This window comes from Mus caroli, chromosome 11 (assembly GCF_900094665.2).
Source record: "Mus caroli chromosome 11, CAROLI_EIJ_v1.1, whole genome shotgun sequence".
Classification (NCBI taxonomy): Eukaryota; Metazoa; Chordata; class Mammalia; order Rodentia; family Muridae; genus Mus; species Mus caroli.
This window is the reverse complement of record NC_034580.1, coordinates 98,782,512-98,801,546: the sequence shown is the minus strand read 5'-3', so window position 1 is coordinate 98,801,546 and position 19,035 is coordinate 98,782,512. Positions and strand designations below refer to the sequence as shown.

Below are 19,035 nucleotides of genomic sequence, written 5' to 3'. Positions count from 1 at the left end.
TCTGGAGTGTCTGAAGACAGCTACAGTGTACTTACATACATATAAATAAATAAATCTTTAAAAAAAAACTGATGCAGAATTCTTACCCTCACTTCAGTGCAGCAAGAGAGCTGTAGGGGTCACTGGACCCCTTTATACTCTCTTTTCTCAGGGTAAACACATTGAGTAAATTTCCTTTCTCATTTTTTTCTCCTAACCTTTTTTGGATTCTTTGTGAATTTCACATCATGCACCGGATCCCACTCATCTTCTGTCCCTTCATATCCTACCCTCTGCCCTTGCAGCCTCCCCCTAAAAGAAAACACAAAATAAAAATAGAGACAGATGAATATGTAGCTGTGGAAGCTGCAGTGTGCCCCAGTCTGCCCTTTTTGTCCAAACATGTTTATGTGCAAATGCTCATTGCAATGAGTCAATGGTCTGCTTGCAGGTCAAATGCTGGATCCTCACCAGCATTCTTGGATATCATACATTTGCCCTGTGTCATAGAAATCGATCCTGCAGCTTAGCTTGTTAGGGTGTCAGGAGCCCAGACTTGTCACCTTAAAAACTCTGGGACAGAGATTATTACTGTTCCCATTTCACAGATGAAAAAACTGAGGCTCTGAGCTGGGTGTGATGGTATACACCTTTAGTCCCAGCATTTTTGGAGATTCGAGGCAGGCAGATATCTGGGGTTCAATGCCAACCTAATCTACAGACCAAGTTCTAGGACAGCCAGGGCTACACAGAGAAGAAGCCCTGTCTCAAAAAAAAAGAAAGAAGGAAAAAGAAAAACTGAGACTCTTATTAAATGACTTTGGCAAAGTTAGAGCACACAACTGAGAAAAACAAGCAAACTCCTAAATTGATTTGATTCCTCAAATCACATTTTAACTGCTCAGGACTATACTACAGAATACACTACGGGGCGGGGGGGGGGGGGGTGAGGTTGAACAAAGTTGCTTTTTCTCCTCAAAACCACGTGAGGAGGGCTTTGGGGACCACTGTTGAACAGTGTTCCTCTCGACTTCAAGACACTGGGTTTAGTCCCCAGCACTAAAAAGGGGAAGCTGGGTAGAGAAACCCTGAGGAGGTACAGCAAAAGCAACAAGTTCCCATGGCATCCTGGTTTAGTAAACAGATAAGATAAAAATGATGACAGCATCGTTTTTGTTACTATGCCAAGTGTTTAATAACTGTTTCCATGTAAGCACGTCTATGTTAGTAATTTGCTTACCGAATCTTCTCTTTCTTCCAAATCAGGCCACATTAATAAACTCTGGCTACAAGGGGCCTAAATTAAATATATACATGATAAACTTAATGTACCGGCCAGTGCTGGATGCAGCCCCTTACACTGCATCGATCACTCTAAATATTTTCTTATACCACTTGATCTCTGCGCCTCTGCCCTCCTCCTGTAGAAACAGCCTCCATGCAAAGGCTACAATCCCCAGGGCACTGCCTGCTCCCCTTCCTCCCCAGTAAACAAGTAGCAGGAAATGGGTCCCAGACTAAAAAGTCCCAGACAACAGATAGGAAGGCTGGCCCCATCTGTGAGATCCCAGTTCAGCATACTATACTCTTCCTCCTCCTGTCCCACCCAGATTGTTGGGGTATCTCTCCCCTAACTGGAAACTTCATGGATATTGTCCCCATTGTTGAAGTGGAACAGGTTGGGGGAAGGGGACAAGGTCTTGAAGGGCTCGGCACATAATTGAAAGCACAGCTATGTTATATATAGCCCAGGATAGCTGAACAGCCAGGTGGCTTCTTCCTGGAGCTATTGAGAGCCGTGAGTGAGGGAAGATGGAGTAAACTAGATGAGGAGCACAGGGAACGGGAAAGAACAGAGTGGAAGGACTGGGGGTTGGGGGTCGTCCCGGGAGGAAAGAAAAACCATTTAGGTCATAGAGAAGTACCTGGGATCTGAGAGGCCAAAGGCAGAGAAAAGACTCAGAGAGTGTCGGCACACCATACTCGGGAGGCAGAAGCAGGAGGATCTCTGTGAGTTCAGGGCCAACCTGGTCTACAGAGCAAGTTCTAGGTCAGCCCAGGGCAACAGAGTGAGACCCTGATTGAAGAACGAAAGAAAAAGGGAAAGGAAGGAAGAAAGGGAGGGAGGGAGGGAAGAAGGAAGGAAGGAAAGAAGGAAAAAAGGAAAAAAGGAAAAGGGGGGGGGGCTGGAGAGATGGCTCAGCAGTTAAGAGCACTGACTGTTCTTCCAGAGGTCCTGAGTTCAATTCCCAGCAACCACAGAGTGGCTCACAACCATCTATAACAAGATGGTGAGTCTGAGGTATATTGGTGCAGGTTATCCTGGACCTGGGAAGCTGTAAAACCCTATTTCCTGTTAGAAAGAGGACGAGGTTCTAAGGACCTTGCAATGTCTGTCCAAGGACATTCCCAAGAGCCACAGGCATGGAGCCAGGAAAGTGCCTTTGCTATGTTCCAGAGGAGACTCTTCACATATTTCAAACAGATTTTAAGGGGACATCAGTAGAGCTGGCCGCATATATGCCTATAGTCCTAACTCAGGAACTGAGATGGAGGGAACGAGGACATCCTAGTGAGATGCAGGTGTGGATAATGGTGACTGGGAAGTTGAATCAGGCTGAGGTGATGCTACTGGTACAAAATCCCCTTTGTGAATGAACACTTCTGCCCTGTCGGACATACTGGCAGAGACTTCTGTCTCAGAAAATGGGTGCATCAGAAATTAAAATCCTCCTGTGCTTTTGAATTCTCTTATCACCTAGCTCCCTCTAAAATATTCTGTATGCGTGATGATACCTAAAATCTTCAAAACCTTGAAAGTTTAAGCACCTTTTTCCCCCATTTTTCCCCTAAGATGTTTCTTTCTAATGAGTTGACCATTAGGTTTACAAACTTACAAAATGGCTAACAGACCATAGAAAAACATTTCTTTAGGCTCCTGTTGGAAACCAACAGCTTCAGTAAACTGCTGCTGGCCTCGATTCAGGGCCATAAACGTGGTACCTTACATAGTTTATTAAATCCTTTATATTCCTCTCGCAGGTATGAATCACAACTGTTTAAAAAAAAAAGTCCAACAAATGGGTTGGAGAGGTGGCTTAGTGATTAAGAGCATTGTAACTTTAATTTATTTTTCAATCCTTATCTTTAATGATGGTTCTTAAACACTTTAACTTTCCTTGTAGTCCATCACTCACCAGAGATAGTGGGAAAGAAAGGATACTGGGAAGTGGACCTGTTTAGAAAGGTTCTTTGGAGCAACCCCGCCATCTGTGTTGTATGGAAATTGGCAGCAGCAGCTCGATCCACTTCAGACACCTAATGGATACAGCAGCAGGCTAGTGTGGTAGAGTCGGGATAGCAAACCCGAATCAGCTGCAGTGGCACTAACTAGCAGAGACAGCCAGGCCTCAGCCTTGATTCAAGTCAGCAGGAGGAACCAGAAGGGACACCAGAAGTTCTCGGCTGTGCCTCTCTCAGGGAAGCAAAGATCAGCAAAGATGTGAGATCTAGATGTGAAATCTGTAAGTAAGCCTAGCTCAGCCTCCGCCACGGTCCATCGAGTACTTTTATACTCCCTCCAAACATTTTCGTGTCCTCCATGGATCCTGCCTCGGCACATGAGTCTGTCTCAGCTGACATCTCTCTGCCAATCAGCCCTAATCTGCAGAAGTGGCAAGAAACTGCAGCACACCACCAGAAGTTTTTTGGTGTGTTTCTCTCTATGGAGTCCCAACAAATGGAGCTCAACTATACAGTATAAGGCGGACCAATACCTTCGTGTTATTAGCAAAGAATCCTTTATCGCATGTCTTTTCGTGTGCTTGCTTTAGCAGAACCATCCTTTTACCTGTGTCTGCTTCAGCTAAATGTTCCTTCACAAGTCTGCCTTAGTCCTCCACCTATGCCCACTTTAGCTAACTGTTCCTTCACGTGTTTGCCCCAGCAAAACACCATCCAACCAACTTTCCAAAGAACCTTTAAGCATCCACTTCAGAGCAGTAGCTGCTCTTCCTGAAGACCTGGATTCAGTTACTAGCATCCACTTGATGGCTCACAAATATTGCAACTCCAGTTCCAGGGATTTGATGCCGATGCCCTCTTCTGACCTACTCAGTCAATACATGCATGTGGTTCACAGAGCCACAAATCCAAGCAAAACATACATATAAAATACAAATAAATCTTTTTACTATTTAAAGTTAAAACAAAAACCAGAACAGAGGCTGGGAGATGGCTCATCAGCTAACATTTCTCACTATGTATGAATCACCATGTGGGTGCTGGGAATTGAACTCAGGACCTTTGGAAGAGCAGCTAGTGTTCTCAACTGCTGAGCCATGTCTCCAGCTCCAAAATTTATTTCTTTATGAAAAAATATTTACAAAGATATTATTAGGTGCCTGGCGTGGTGGCACACGCCTTTAATCCCAGCACTTGGGAGGCAGAGGAAGGCAGATTTCTGAGTTCGAGGCCAGCCTGGTCTACAAAGTGAGTACCAGGACAGCCAGGGCTATACAGAGAAACCCTGTCTCAAAAAACCAAAAAAACAAACAAAAACAAAAGCAAAAAAAGATATTATTAGGTGCTGGAGAGGTGGCTTGACAGTTAAGAGCAAATTTTTGTTTGTTTGGTTTTTGTTTTTTGTTTTTTGAGACAGGGTTTCTCTGTGTAGCCCTGGCTGTCCTGGAAGTCACTCTGTAGACCAGGCTGGCCTCGAACTCAGAAATCTGCCTGCCTCTGCCTCCCGAGTGCTGGGATTAAAGGCGTGGGCCACCACTGCCCGGCTTTAAATTATCTTTAATTATGGTGTTTTGACTGCATTATGTCTGTGCACTATCTGCATGTTGTCATGGAAACCATGAGAGAGCATTAAAGCAGCTGGGACTGGAGTTACAGACTGTTGTGAGCTACCAAGTGGGTACTGGGAGTCAATATGGGATAATTTAAAGAGTAGCCAGAGCTCGTAACTGCTGAGCCATCTCTCCATCTCTGAGAACCTATTATAAAAAGTGTGTGTGTGGGGGGGTGTCTGGAAACGGGAGTGCAAACAGCTTAACATGGTAGACTAGTGGACCCAGAACTTCCAGGCATTCAGGAACTAGCTACTTTACCCAAAGTCAGGCTAAGAGCCTTAGGTTCTGGATCTGTCTACTCTGTGACACCAGGACAGGTGACTTAAGTCCTACCAAGCTTAGCCTCTGGATACATTGCAGATAGCTCTCACTCTCCCAAGGAAACTGATCTTCACTGAAAATCCAATGTCAATACACGAGAAACTATAAGCAGGGGCCCTGGGACACAGCTGGCGGGAGTCAGCTTACCCTTCCTGCTCTACTACATAATTTGTGTTACCTACTCAAAAAGTTTCCCACAACAGAGATCCGACTCAGCTAACATCCTGTAGGCAAAGGCAGGAAGGAATGGTACAGTAGATTGACTGAAACTGCCCGGATTAGCAGAGCGGGAGGGAGGTCTGTACTATTAATACCCACCTCCCAGGGAAAGGCAGAGTCCTGAGCCGTCCACCTTGCCACCCAGGCTGGACCAGGCAGGACTCAGCTCTTTGCTGGCAATAGTGAGTTCTCATCCAAAGCTACCTCTCCGGGCCTCTGTGCCACCGCACCCCTGCCTTCTCCCTGGAGACAGGAGTTTACCAGGCAAGTGGGGACCCTGGAAAGTATGTAATGGAAATAGTGACACAATGCAGCCTTCAAGCTGACCCTACTGTTCCCAAACCGCAGAGCCCCAGGGTGACTCTCAAGTTCTCAAACTGCGTTTTGATCTTTTCCTGCCTGAGCCCCATGTGAATAAAACCCAATGTGGTTCTCACAGCACAGGGTCCCAGCCACTCCCTGCCAGAGCCTGGAAACCAGACCCGTTTCCCTGTTTGAAACGGGGTGTTTGGGCTGTTGTTGCTTTGTTTTGCTTGCTTGCTTTTTTTCCTTCTTCTTCCGAGGAGGGCTGTCCTTTTTGTTCTGAGGACGGTAAGATTTTTACTCAGGCATAAAGCACATGTTCCCAGACACCTGCTATGCACTGACCTGGGCTCCACGCACTAGGACTCTGTGTTCCTGTCTCCTCAGCGGCGTGAACTTTAATTCTTTCTTTCTTTCTTTCCTTTTTCAGGCAGGTCCCTTTATGTAGTTCCAGCTGTCCTGGAACTCACTATGTAGATCAGGCCATGGTCTCCAACAGAGAGATCCACCTGCCTCTGCCTCAGAAGTATTGATATGAGAAGTGTGCCCCACAATGTCTGGTCGGCTCTTTTTTTTTAAAATTTTGCATTCTTTTTTGTTTTGTTTTGGTTGGTTGCTTGGTTCATTTTGAGACAAGGTCGCTCTACCGGACCCTAGCTGTCCTAAAACTCACCTTGTAGACCAGGCTGGCCTTGAGTTCACAGAGATCCACCTGTCTCTGCCTTCCAAGTACTGGGATTAAAAATATGTGCCACCATGCCTGGCTTTAGCCCTTTTCTAAAGAATTATTTATTTATTTATTATATGTAAGTACACTGTAGCTGTCTTCAGACACCCCAGAAAAGGGTATCAGATCTTATTAAGGATGGTTGTGAGCCACCATGTAGTTGCTGGGATTTGAACTTAGGACCTTTGGAAGCACAGTCTCTTCGCTCTTAGCCACTGAGCCATCTCTGCAGCCCATCCCTTTTCTTTTTAACAAGTAGTTTAATATTCTTAAAGCCATTGAGTGTCGAGGATTTTAAAAACTTACTTATTTTTATGTGTATTGGTGTTCTGCCTGCCTGCCTGTTCAAGGGTGGTAGATCCTCTGAAACTAGGCTTACAGACAGTTGTGAACCACTGTGTGGATAATAGGAACTGAACCTCTTCCAGAAGAGCCAGGGTTCTTAACCGCTGAGCCATCTCTCCAGTCACTCCAGGATTTATTTTTAAATTTGATTTCTGTGTGTGAGTGTTTTGCCTGCATGTATGAATGTGTATCTCATGCATGCTTGATGCCAAGGAGATTAGAGAGGGCACTGGATCCCCTAGCACTGTACTTATAGACAGTTGTAGGTGTTAGGATTGGAGCCCAGATCCTCTATGAGGGCAGTGAGTGTTCTTAGCTGCTTAGCCACTTCTTCAGACTTTGGGAGATGCCTGGCACAAGAGCTTCCAGCCATGAGCTTTCCTCCTCTGTATTGGAACTAAACATGCTGCCAGCCAGCAAGATGGTTGAGGAATGGAAAAAAAAATCTTAACTAGAAAACAGGAACTGTAGGTCTTATGTCTGCTTTATAAAACTATGTACAGTAAAACCATCTACCTTCCTTGCCTCTCATTTTTTCTGTTGCTCTGAGTCGGGCATGGTATTCTTGAAATTCTAGTAGGTTGAAGCAGGAGAGTTACAGTTTTGAGGCTACCCTGAGCTTCACAGTGAGGCTCTTCCTCAAAACCCCAGGGCTGGGCTGGAGATGTCCATCAGTTAGTAGAAGGTGTGCCTAGAACGCCCAAAGCCTTGGGTTTTGATGCTCAGCTGTAAACCTGTTTTCTCAGAACTGTGGAGATGGAGGCAGGAGAACCAGAACTCAAGGCTATCATCTGTGGCTACCTAGTGAGCTCCAGGCTAATCTTCACTGCGTGAAACCCAATTTAAACAAAACAAAGCAACAAGACAAAACTTAAGCGGGGCCTGGGAAGCCGGTTCAGCTGGAAAAGGTACTGGCTAGTTTAGACGGAATCATTCCCAGTCTCCATAAGAAACAGAGATGAAGGGGGGGCTTTCCTGGCAGGTTTATAGGACGATGATCCTAGTGAGTCTTTGATTCTACATGTATATAATTATACAGCTTTAATTATGTAAAGTGTATAATTAAATGCAATCGGCCTTTTAGAATAGGCTGTAAGATTTATTAGTTAGCATGATGAGGACCATACAGTGGAGCATCTGTGGGGTGCAGCACCTACCACTCATTCAAGGAACCGTAACTGGGAGTGTATCTGACACTACATCCATCCAGGGTGAGCAGCCAGGAAGCCACCTATCTTCATATCCATCTGTCACTGCATGTAGTAGTACCTACCTTGAATCCCAGAACTCAGGAGGAAGAGGGAAGTAGCAGGCTCTGAGTCTCAAGGCTAGCCTAGTCTACATATGGAGTTACAGGACAGCCTGGTCTACATAAGCAGTTACAAGACAGCCAGAGCTGTACACAAAGGGAGATTGTCTCAAAAAAAAAAAAAAAGAAAGAAAGAAAAAAGAAAAGGAAAGGAAAGGAAAGGAAAGGAAAGGAAAGGAAAGGAAAGAAAAAGGAAAGATAATCTGCATTAAACTTGTTGAAGCCAAGCTGGCAGAGATGATTTGTGCCTTGAATCTTGGCACTTAGGGAAGTAGAGTTAGGATCGTGGAAAGTTCAAGGCTAGCCTAGGATACAGCGTAAATCTCTGTCCCCAAACCATGACAACTTTGGTGAAAGAGCCACTTCTATTTTTTCTTTTCTTCTGCACCCACGTGCATGGCCTCTAGCACGTATGGTGGTCAGGGCACAACCTGAAGGAGTCAGGTCTCCTGTGGGTTAAATGCAGGTCACCAGGCTTGGCGGCAGCCGGTCTACCCATTTTGTCACGTGCAACTCAAACCTTGCCCATTAAGCAAATGCTCTACCACTGATACATTTTTCTCAATTTTATTTTTATTTATGTGTTTCTGTGAATACTTCGACACAAGTGTTTTGGTGATGAATATCTGTAGACATTGCTGTAGAATTCCCATGGAATTTCTAAAGTGTATGTGTGGGCATCAGATCTTCTGGACCGGGAGTTCCAGATAGTTGTGAGCCATGTAGAGACTGAGATTCGAACCCAAGTCCTCTGGAACAGCATCCAGTGATTTTAGCCATTGAACCATCTCTCTCCAGTGCACAGTAAAGTAGCATCCGATCAACATCAACCAAAGCTGGGAAGAAGACTGTCAGGAAAGTGCTTGTCAGGAAAGCAACAAAACCTGAGCTTGGATCCCCAACACTTTCATAAAAAGTGAGATGTGACTCTGTGCATGCTTGTCTATGTGTGTGTATTTGAGACAAGATCTCTTTATGTAGTCTTCAATGTCCTGAAGCTCCCTCTGTAGACCAGGCTGGCCTCAAACTCGTAGTGATCCACCTGTCTCTGCCTCCTGGGTGCTGGGCTTGTGCCACCATACCTGGCTGGTAGTGTGTGCTTGTAATCTCTGTGCCTGAGAGGTAGAAAGAAGATCCCTGGCTGTGATGGTTTGACTATGCTGTCCCAGGGGCTGGCACTATTAGAAGGTGTGGCCTTGTTAGAGGAAGTCTGTCATTGTGGGCAAAAGCTTTAAGACCCTCTTGCTAGCTGCCTGGAAGCCAGTCTTCTCCTGTTTGTCTTCAGAAAAAGATGTAGAACTCCTAGGTCCTTCTATACCATGCCTGCCTGGATGCTGCCATGCTCCCACCTTGGTGATAATGGACTGAATCTCTGAATCTATCAACAAGACCCAATTAAATGTTGTCCTTATAAGAGTTGCCTTGGTCATGGTGTCTGTTCACAGCAGTAAAACCCTAACTAAGACCCTGGTGCTTGGTGGCTGGCCTGTCTAGTTGAATCAGAAAGCTCCAGGTTATGAGAGATTCAGTCTCAAAATATAAGCCGGGCATGGTGGCGCACGGCTTTAATCCCAGCAATCGGGAGGCAGAGGCAGGCAGATTTCTGAGTTCGAGGCCAGCCTGGTCTAGAAAGTGAGTTCCAGGACAGCCAGGGCTATACAGAGAAACCCTGTCTGGAAAAACCAAAACACACACACACACGTATATATATAGTTCAGGGTCTGGGGTATAGCTTAGTGGTAGAGAGTTGCTTAACATGCAAGGGCCCTGAATTTGATTCTCAGCACCAAGAAAGAAAGAAAAATAAAACCTGTTACAGCCCAACATGCCAACTAGACCCACGTGTGTGTTCCAAGTCTAGATCAAGCACAGAACTAGCCCCACCCCCCAAATCCCACCGCGCCCCTTTCAGGGCACTGTTCTGCATAGCAGGTAACTTCAATTCTCACTTAGCAGCATAGACTCCTTTTGCCCGTTTTCAGACTATCTATAAACGGAAACTCCTCATGAGGTTATATGATTCAGCTTGGTTTATTCTCAGTGATGTGCATTGTACCAGTGTACGATTATAGTAGTTTATCTGTTCTGTGGCTGATGGGTAATTAGAGCTGTTTCCTTTTTTTTTTTCTTTTTGGCTGTTACACTCTCCCACACATATTTTGGTGACCACCTGTAGGCATTTCTGTAGAAGTCCCATGGACTTGCCACAGTTCCAGTGTATTTGTATGTAGTGCCTATGTGCTCTCCAAAGTGATTCATATCAATTTACATGTATGTACAGGCTGTGGCTTTAACATATTAGGCAACATGTTTTAACATATTAGTCAAATGATGTCTTTTTTCCCCTAGAGGAGGGGGGCCAGAATTAAACCCAAGACCATATGTATCCTGGGTAAGAGCTATGCCCCAGCCCCAACAGGTTTTTTTCATTCATATTCTCATGTATTTGAAAGTTCTTCACATTTGTCACTTGAAGAACTAGAGAAGTCATGTTGGGAAAGGCTGGCTGGGGAGAACTTTTGATACCCAGAGGCCAAGCCGTTTAAGGAACGGAAAAGGTTCAAGCAGCTGAGCAGGAGGGTGTTGGTTCTCAATAAACCAAATGTGGACCAGAATTGGCTATCCCATAAAACCAGAGGCTCACAGCTGGCCATGGTGTTCCTTACCTCTACTCCTAGCTCTTAGGAGGTAGGAACTGGGGAATCCCTCTGAGTTCCAGAGCAGTCTGATCTACATAACAAGCTCTAGGACAGCCAAGGTGACCCCATCTCAAAAAACAAAGAAGCAAACAAAAATAAAGGTTCAGAGCACAGCACAGTCGTGGTGATGTCTGCCTTAGACCCCTGCCTCCCGAGAGACAAAGGCAGGAGCATCAGGACTTCAAAGCTAGCTCTCAGCCACAGGTTGAGTCTGAGATCAGCCTGTCCTATATGGGACTTCGTTTCATAAAAAAAAATCAAACAAAATATCAAAAATGAAACTTGAGGCTCAAAGTGAGCACACTCTTTGATTTTTAGAGAGAAGCCAGAAAACAGGACTAAAATATTTGGGCACTTTCCTTTAAAAAACAAAAAACAAAACAAAACAAAAACCACATCATAGCAACCAAACAAAATTTCGGAGGGTGTGGGGTGTGGGTAGGCAACGGACCATCCCTTTTCATCCCAACCTGTGAGCTAGCCCTTAGCACCTAGCTTCGGGAGAAATTTGATCCACAAGTCAACCTCACTTGTTAGTGCTTAATTTCATCCCTGGCCAGGGGCAAAACTTTTAAAAAGCCTATCCATTTGTAATTCTAGAGTACAGGAATGGCCCTCCCCTCCCATCTCTTTGGTAAACTGCCTTTCACCACCCAGTCTCAATCTCTTTAAAGTATTTAGGGGAATTTCTCATTTCTTTTTTTAATAAAGATTTATTTTTAAAATTTTTAATTATGTGTCTCTGGGTCTGTGTGTAGGTATGTGCACATCGATATAGGTGCCCCGAGAGAGTCGGATCCTCCAGAGGCTGAGTTACAGGTGGTTGTGAACCACACAACGTGGGTGTAGAAGATTCTCTGCAACAGTAGTAGTACAAACTGCATAACCGCTGAGCCATCTCTCCCCGCTAGTTTTCCTTTACTTAACGGTCAGTTTAGGCCAGGGGAATTCCTGTCCATGTGCATTTCAAAAGTCTTGTAATTGGGATCCCGCTGGGATGCAAGGAGTTAAGAGGAAATGGCCTATTAGGGTCTTACTAATCCGAGAAATCCAGGACCTCAAAACTATGCAGAACGCCTGTAAAAACCATGATTCCACCAGGCGGGGATGGTTGGCCGAGAAGCCCCGGAGGTTCTTCGAGCAACTGCAGAGCAGAGCCTAGAACGGCCATGAGCATCCCGAGATCCGCTGGACCAAGGCCCTGACCTAGCGCACGAGATAACGGTGGAGCTCTGCGGTCCGACCCTGGAAACTCAGGTGAGGCGTGTCTCCATCACGCTGTCACTGGCCGGCTCCTCCGGGGAATCACGCCACAGGAAATGAGCCCGCGGAGCTCGAAGTCAGCCGCCCACCGGGGCTCCCCGCGCAGGGGTCCTCCCGCCACCGCGCGCCCCGCCGCGTACGGGACCGCCCGGGAACGCGCGCGGCCGGTCACGGAAAGTTGGCGCCGGCGCGGGGCCGCGCGCTCCGGGCGCCCCCTCCCACTCGAGGCGCACGTGCAGCCGCGCCCCCGCTCCCAGGCCGAGACGGGACGCCCCCACCCCCACCGCGGCACGCAGTGCGCAGGCGCCTCCCCGCGGGTCCCGGCGGCGGGAGCGGGAGAGAGGGAGGCGGCGGGCGCGGCCGGAGCGGCTTCAGCCTCGGCTTGAGGGCTGAGGCGAAGGAGGCGGCGGCGGTGGCGGCGGCGGCGAGGCGGCGAAGGTGATGGCGACGCGGGGCCCATGAGGCGGCGGCCGGCGGGACGGGCCGAGGCCCGGCGGAGGAGGCGGCTTCGGGGGCGCCCACCGCCGGGTGAGCGGCGGCTTGAGGGGCCCCGGGCCGGGCGCGGCCGGGCGAACTCTGAGGCGCCTCGAAAGCGGCGGCGGCGGCGGCGGCGGCGGGCCGGGTTCCTGGGGGCCGCAGGGCGGGAAGGAGCGCCCGCCGAGCCCCGAGGGGCGTCGCCACCCGCGTCCCGCCGCCGGCGCGCCCGCCCTCTTTGTCCCCGGGCGCGCGGTTCCCAAATTGGGAGGGAAACGGCTCGGGCGGGCCGGGAGCGGGCGGCGGTGCTCCCGCAACTCCTCGGGGCGGTTGGGGGGCCCGGGCGGGCCGGGCTGGCGCTGGGCGGGCTCGTCTTTGTCTGACGGCCTCGGCCGCTCTTCGGCGGCGTGCTGCGGGCTCTGGCGGGTCCTCTGTCCCCCTCGGAGGTTTCTTTTTTTCCCCCCTTTTTTACTGGAGGTTTGGTTCGAGCGCTGCGGAGCGGGAGAGGGGCTGGCGGGAGGACCCTGCCCGTCGCCTCTTGCTGGACGCCTTTTCTTTACTTGAGATGACTTTATTCTCACTTCGGAAAACTTTGGAACTCTGCTATGTGGGTTTTTTTTTTTTTTTTTAATTGTTCTTCGTTGAGTCTCCAGATTGAAAATAGAGAGGAGGCGCTAATGCTGTGATTGGGCTGGCTGCTGCGTTTGGAGTTTGAAGTTGAAAAGATTTACGTGACCCGTGTTTAGAATTTGGGGTCCTCCCCCGCCGGCCCCCGCTTTGCGGATTATTTGGGATTGCTTTTCTTTTGCGAAGTGGGATGAGTTTGATTTTTGTCATTTGAAGTCATTTTTCTTTTTGGTCTTCGGGGACTGGCAACGCTACAGATTTCATTGTGCTCGGGCTTTATTTTGTTCTCGTCCACACTAGGTGCAATCGAGGAACTCAAGGTAGACCAAATTCTGGATAAGTTATCTTGTATGTGTTTTAAGTCTAAACGTTATTGCTTTTGTTGTGCACCCTTACACAAGTGGATATATGTGAAAGCGCTGCACAAAAAGCCTTGTAAACGAAAGACTTTAGTTCTGTTAGGCAGAAATCAGTTTGTCTGTAGTACATGAGTATCTGTAAGAAGAGGATTAGTAATGTAATTTGGGGATTAATCCTTCCCCCTTGTAAACAGTTTGCAGGTATTCTTCAGAGCAAAAAATGCAAAACAAAGAGAAACAAAAAAGGCTCCACAAATTTGATTGCTTAGCTTGTAACTAAATTAATTGTGAGTTTTTGTTAAAAATTGGAGGTTTTGTTTGGGGCCAGCAGGATTTATTTGCAGTTACTTTGAGTTTCTTAAAGGCTGTGTAATGGCAGAATGAAAGGAATTAGAACAGAGTCTTCGGGGTAAAGGGTAAAACGATTTGTTATGCCAGATCCTCGGGTGCAGAGTACTGTAGGCAAAGGGCGTTTTGGAGAGAAAACTGGCATTATAAGTCCTGCAAATGTGTTCTGATGTGTTATGGTTCCAAAACATTGGTTTCATCCTATTAGTTCTGTTCCTTTGCTAAAGAATGGATGAGGAGGTATTGAATACTGACTCACATACAGCAGTAAATTCTTGTTTTACAAAGTCTGGAGTTGGCTCTCAGTACACCTTGGCAAAGGGTTAGCTTATAGACCCATGGAATGTGTTTAACCAAAGTGTTTCCTACAGCAGTGAGATGATCTCATTAAAGATTACATTTTACTTTTTAATGTTATTCTTTGAAGCTGGGTATCATTGTGTGGCATGGGTTGATCTGGAACTTGGTATGCAGCCTAGGGTGGCTTTGAACTCCCTACTGCTTGACTCTCCAGAATGATAGGTTATAGGTAGTTCATTCAACAAACATTTTTGTGGTCCTGGAGACTGTACCAAGGGCAAAGTATGTGCTCTGTCACTAAGCTGTATCCCAGCAACCTTTTCCCCATTAAGTGAGAGTATGGGACAGCTAGGAAGTGGAACAGACAAAAGATGAGGACCAGCCTTCTCTTCCCTCTCAGTGTTTTCAATGTGAAAAAAAAATTTAGCAATATGGAAATTATCTAAAATCCTTGAAAAAAATGCACAAACTTTTAGAATAAATTTGTTTTCCCCTTATGGAAATGAAATAAATTTCACATAGTATTCTTATCCTCTAGCCTCTAAACAGTGTTTAGCTCTCATCCATCTGTGGCCTGTTTTATCTGTGTCTTTGTGGGATCTAACTGGTTGTGACTGAATTAATTGCAACCTCAGGATGACTTGTAACATACCTTCTGAGGAAGTCTGGAGTTAAGTGGCGTTAGACTCTATTTTTAGGGAATTCCTTTGGACTCATTCTTGGACCTGGGATTCCTAATTGCCCATCCAGAGTAGGTAGTTATGTGGACTTAGATTCCACCCTCTCCTTTCGAGTTCTGATTCTGCTCCAGGTCCTCAGGCTGTCGACCCCTCTCTGATGTTGGCCGTGTCTTTAACCTGAGGATCTTGGTCTTCTCTTCTCAGTCTAGACCTAGCTCTTCTCTGTCTTTGGTACCAGATATTTTCTGAGTTTTTGTTGTTGTTTTCGAGACAGGGTCTTAATGCTAGCCCAGATTGGCTGCAGACTCATGGCGGTCTGCCTCTTTCTTCCCATGTGCTCATAGGATTAGAATGGCTAGTCTAGGCCATAGCGCCCCGTTGGTGTAGACAGTGCTGGAGATCCAGCCTAGAACAGCTTGCACGCTAGAGAAGCAGTCTACTAACTAAGCCACACCTCTAGCTCATCTGTATAGTTGTCTTCTTTTCCTTCTGTTCTGTACTAGAGATTGAACCCAGGGCATGACAGGCAAACACCGCCACAGAGCTACACCCCCAGCCCTGCTTTCACATCTTCTCTTATTCCATGTATCTGTGTCATACTTGTCTTTTTCCTACTTCCTGAAAAAGTTTAAAACGCAGTCAGTCTTTGCCTGCACTACATCTGTTTCCTTTACTCCAGAAGCAACTCTTTGTCCTTTACTCCTGTCAAGAAACCTTTCAGGGCTAGACAGATGGTTCAGTGGGTAAGAACACTTGTTCTTGCAGAGGACATGGGTTCAATTCCCAGCATTGACATGGCAGTTTACAGCCATCCATAACTCCAGCTCAAGGGTTTCTTAATGCTGTCTTCTGACCTCGAAAGCACCAAGCACACAAGTGGCATGCCAATATACGAATGAGTAAAATACTTATAAAATAAAATTAAATAGAAAGAAAGAAACCTATTTTCTATTCTAGTTTAGCCTAGGGACTAAAAATACAGTACTCTTCTAGGACATATTGCTTATTTGTATAATGTTAATGACACCATTAGATTGTATAGTGTGTTCTGTAATATTTAGAGTAATATCTTGTTTTTGCTATCTCAGTACCCTTGGCACCTAGCTTATAATTACTTCATTTATGTATTCAGCAAGTTGCTGCCCACTAATTTTTTTCTTAGTAGTAGTTTAGTGTAGTAAAATACTTTTGATAAAGCTTTAGTGCATCTACCTGGAAGCCTTGCTATTATTACATGTTGCATATTTCTCTTGTTTTCTTTTGTTTGTTTTTTCTAAGATAGAGTCTCCCCTATACAGCCCAAGTTGATCTCAGAACCGGTCTGTATGCCTTAACCTCAAGTGCTAAGGATTATAGGTGTATACACCTTGTTTATATACTGTTTTTTGTATGTTAGTGGTCTTATATATGAATATAGTGCTGTTTTGTTGTGGTTTGTCAGTTTAAATATTTCTTTTTAATTGGACATGTGGCTCCTTTAATTCAGGCACTTTGGAAGGCAGAGGCAAGTGGATCTCTGTGAGTTCAAAGACACCCAGGGACTACATAGTGAGACCCTATCTCAACAAAACAAAACAAAACAAGACTAAAGAAATGGTTCAGAGGTTGAGAACACTGGCTGATGATAATGGACTGAACCTCTGAAACTGTAAGCAAGCCCCAATTAAATGCTTTCTTTTATAAGAGTCACCATGGAGAGGGCTGGAGAGATGGCTCAGTGGAACTGAGTTCTTGAGGTCAAATCCCAGCAACCACATGGTGGCTCACAACCATCTGTAATGCAATATGACTCCCTCTTCTGGTGTGTCTGAAGACAGCTACTGTGTACTCACATACATGAAATAAATAGCCCAGAGTGACATGAAACTTAGAATGTAGTTGAGCATAGCCCTGAATCCCTGATCTCCCTGCCTCTGCCTCCGCCTCCACCTCCCGGGAGCTGGAGTTCCAGGTGTGCACCACATCCTGTTAGCATAAATAGTTTATTATTTGGACCACAACAGAACTCCCAACAATTAGGAGCTTTGTTTCTAGTTGCTTTTTATATGTTTTTCATGGGGAAACTTACCCTCCACACACACACACTCTGGAGGTTTGAAATTGCATATATATGAGCATAATTTCTTAAGATAGGAAAGATAAAAAGGAGATCTGTACACAGAGTAGTGTTCTTAAACTCTAATAGCTGCTCGTAAAGCTGTAAAGTAACATTTGGGTTTTTTAAAAGCGTGTCTAGGACTATATATTAGTACTGCAGAATAGGTCCATTGAGCTTAAACTGAATCTCGTGGCATGTTGATATTCCAACAAAACAACACTTGGTATGAAGGAAAGTGATGAGAAGATGGAAATTTGCATAACATTCATGTTGCAAATAAACATTTAATGGAACTCATATTTGAAACTGATTTTTAAAAAAACACCTGTATATGTGTAGAGGGATTAAGCCCTCAACTTCCTGTGTGCTAAGCAGTGCTCTGCTCTCCTGATCTAAATCCTTAACCTCTGGTGGCTGTTTTAATCAGTTTTTCAAATAAAAGTAAATTCCTTCCAAATACTCAATACTAGATGAAAATCAGTAAAGATAACAGCAGCCACTGTGGATTTTCGGGCACTGTGGGCTGAATGTGGTCGCACAGTCCTGTAATGTCAGCACAAGGCAAAGGCAGGAGGTGAGTTCACTCTTTATTGGCTGCATAGGAGGTTTGAGGCCAGCCTAGACTACGTGAAATGCTGTCTACAAAAGCCCAGCAATTTAAAAACAAAACAAATATTAGATGTGATAATTTCCCCTTTTTTAATTAGAAAATTAAGTTATGCATTTGTGTGTGTGTATATGTGTATGTATGTAGACAGGTTCATGGCATGATGCACAGATGCCATGTAACATCATAAAACAACTTTTGGGAGTTAGTTCTCTCTCAACCCTAGTGAGGCAGGGTCTTTCTTGGTGTTGTGCTGTGCGGCATACCCTGGGTTCACTGCCTCTGAGCTTTGGGACACTTCTCTTTCCACCTCTCATCTCCATGTAGGCATGCTGGAATTACGGATATATGCCACCATGCGTGCCCTTGGGATTGAAGTAGGTTGTCAGGCTTGTGCTACTCTCTGAGCAGGCTTCCTAGTAGTGTTTTATGCTTCCTCCCCATGTTGGTCACACGAATCTGTTTAATTTGTGAAAATTGTCAAGGAGTGTACTTGTATTTGTACACTTTTCCCCTCCCTGTTGCTGGAATTAAACATACGGCTTTGTGCATGTTAGGCAAGCGCACTACTGCTGAGCTATACCTCAGCCCCATTTCTTCATCTTGCCATATTTTACTCAGTAAGTTTACCAAAAAATGAAAGATTGCATATGAAAATTCAGGCTGAAGAGTTCTTTTGAAAAATATGCCAGCCTAAAAGGCTGGCTCAGCTGGAGCTAAGAAACCCTAGTTCTCTGTAGGTGGTACCTCTGTTCTCTATTTGTTGCAGGCCTTACTTGTTTATTTACTTGTATTATCTAGTTGGTGTCTAAAGAGTTAAAATGTTAAAAAGAGCTTTCTTGAGAAATAAAGTCTTCCATGTCACTTGTTTTCTTTTAATATTTATTCTTTAATATTCTTAGATATATGAGCTGGAACTCCAGTTCTCTAATGTAAAGCTCACAAGATCTGGAGCTGCTACGATGGCTTCTGTTAAGAGCATTGGCTGCTCTTCCAGAGGACATGAGTTCAATCCCAGCACCCACATGCTGGCTTACAACCGTCTGTAACTCCAGTTCCAGGGGATCTGATGCCTTTTTCTGACCTGTGCAGGCACCAGGCACACATGTGGTACACAAACAAAAATGCAGGCCAAACACTCCTACATTTTAAAAAGAAGGAACTAAAACCACCAAAGAATGTTTCTAGCGTATCTGAAAGGATACATAGCCATCGCTATGGTTAATTTAAGAATACTTCTGTTCCTCTAAGAAGAATGTTACTATCCTAAAGTAATCGTCGCCCACCTCACAGACTTAGACAACTGCTAATCTACTTTCAGTCTAATTATAGATGTTAGAATTTGTCTAGATAATTTTGAATTTTATCTAAATAATTGTAGATACTTAAATATTGTATTCTGTGCTATTAAAAAAATTAATAGAGGGCTGGTGAGATGGCTCAGTGGGTAAGAGCACCTGACTGCTCTTCCGAAGGTCCAGAGTTCAAATCCCAGCAACCACATGGTGGCTCACAACCATC

At 45.5% G+C, this 19,035-nt stretch overlaps 1 protein-coding gene and 1 non-coding gene across 5 annotated transcripts in view; one reads left to right on the top strand and one right to left on the bottom strand.

The window, feature by feature from the left end:
* Nucleotides 1–2,831: 2,831 nt before the first annotated feature.
* On the bottom strand, nt 2,832–2,971 carry LOC115032660. The gene has a single exon (XR_003838291.1). It is a non-coding gene; the product is annotated as a small nucleolar RNA SNORA2/SNORA34 family (small nucleolar RNA).
* Nucleotides 2,972–11,823: 8,852 nt separating this feature from the next.
* The window catches only part of Gjc1 (gap junction protein gamma 1), a 21,484-nt gene continuing 14,272 nt past the window's right edge, over nt 11,824–19,035 (top strand). The window contains exon 1 of one of the 4 annotated variants that reach the window (XM_021177326.2): nt 11,824–12,015. The gene's annotated coding sequence lies outside the window, so the exon portion shown is untranslated. Of the gene's footprint in view, nt 12,016–12,308; nt 12,550–13,166; nt 13,443–19,035 lie in introns of those variants that run through there. The other 3 variants (XM_021177325.1, XM_029483067.1, XM_029483069.1) reach the window with 3 other exon arrangements.